At 51.6% G+C, this 1,427-nt stretch overlaps 1 long non-coding RNA gene across 1 annotated transcript; it reads right to left on the reverse strand.

Moving 5' to 3' along the window:
- Positions 1-258: 258 nt before the first annotated feature.
- LOC138423853 (uncharacterized) lies at positions 259-743 on the reverse strand. The gene is made up of 2 exons (XR_011250473.1): positions 641-743; positions 259-558 (listed from the first exon to the last, which is right to left on the reverse strand). It is a non-coding gene; the product is annotated as an uncharacterized lncRNA (long non-coding RNA).
- Between the last annotated feature and the right edge of the window lie 684 nt (positions 744-1,427).

Here is a 1,427-nt window from a genome sequence, read left to right on the forward strand (position 1 = left end):
GAGAGTGACTTAAACCACAGCAATGAAACACCAGGACACAGAAGAGGGTCTATGGTGCAGCTCCTGGGCAGGAGGAGGAAAGAGAATCTCTAGGAGAATCCCGCCCGCCCCGCCATGCCTCCCACCGCCCATGGCTGCTTCTGCACCTGCTCCTGGGCGCTGCTCTGTACTGAGTCCTGAGCGCCCCCTGGTGGGCACGGGCCCCTATGCAGGGAGGTTTTTGTCTGGGCTCACACTGACTTCCCCTCACTGTGTCTCTTGCACAGTAGTACACGGCCGTGTCCTCAGTTGTCACGCTGCTCAGTGACAGGGAAACTTGGCTCTTGGAGGTGTCCCTGGTGATGCTGAGCCGGGATTTCAGGGCCGGGTTATAGTATGTACTTTTACCACTATTTATGATACCAAGCCACTCCAGCGCCTTTCCTGGAGCCTGGCGGACCCAGCCTGCACGATAGCTGGTTAATGAGAATCCAGAGACCGTGCAGGTGAGGGAGAGGGTCTGTGAGGGCTTCACCAGGCTGGGTCCCGACTCCTGCAGCTGCACCTGGGACAGGACCCCTGTGGACAGAGAGAAGCACGGTGACCCATGGGCTCAGATGCAGCTTCCCCACGTGCCCATGTCTGATCCAGAGACACTCACCTCTGGGGGCTGAGAGCACAAAGAGGAGGGTCCACAGTGGGTTCATCTTGGAGCAGATGAGAGTCACCACTCCTGGAGATCTCTTCAAGCCTGAGGAGGAACCTGAATTTAAGTGAGCTGGTGCTTTGTTTCTACGCTGTGACCTGAGTGGATATTTGCATACGGGAGGGACCTCTGTATAAAAAGCAGAAAGCAGTGAATGGAGGTCTTGTCTATGGGGCTCCCCTGTGAGGGGGGTGCTGACTGTGCCTTTAGAGAACTCAGGCCCCTCCTGTGGTCCCCCTCCCCAGACCAGGCAGACTGTTTTTTGAGGAATGAAATGATGATGGAGGCTGGTCAGGGAAAAAGATGCTGTCAGGGAACAATGGCAGATTTTGGGAAGAGACTTTAATCCCATGGAGCTGCTTACCTTTACTCTTCAAATGCCCACCACACATTCAGGGACCACGTAGATGTCAGACACAAAGTCTTATTTGTTTTCTTTTCTGATTAGCTTATGTTTATTTACTCCATATTTTAAAATTTGAGGAAAACATAAATGTAAGAATCACTGAATTCTTTTTTTATCTTTTTTTAGTGTGTTATTTATTTTTATTCTTTTACTTTACAATATTGTGTTGGTTTTGCCATCCATCAACATGAGTCTGCCACGGGTGTACACGTGCTCCCAATCTGAACCCCCCTCCCACCTCCCTCCCCATACCATCCCTCTGGGTCATCCCAGTGCCCCAGCCGCAAGCACCCTGTATCCTGCATCAAACCTAGACTGGGGATTCATTACTTATAT

The sequence above is a fragment of the Ovis canadensis genome, chromosome 18 (assembly GCF_042477335.2).
Source record: "Ovis canadensis isolate MfBH-ARS-UI-01 breed Bighorn chromosome 18, ARS-UI_OviCan_v2, whole genome shotgun sequence".
Classification (NCBI taxonomy): domain Eukaryota; kingdom Metazoa; phylum Chordata; class Mammalia; order Artiodactyla; family Bovidae; genus Ovis; species Ovis canadensis.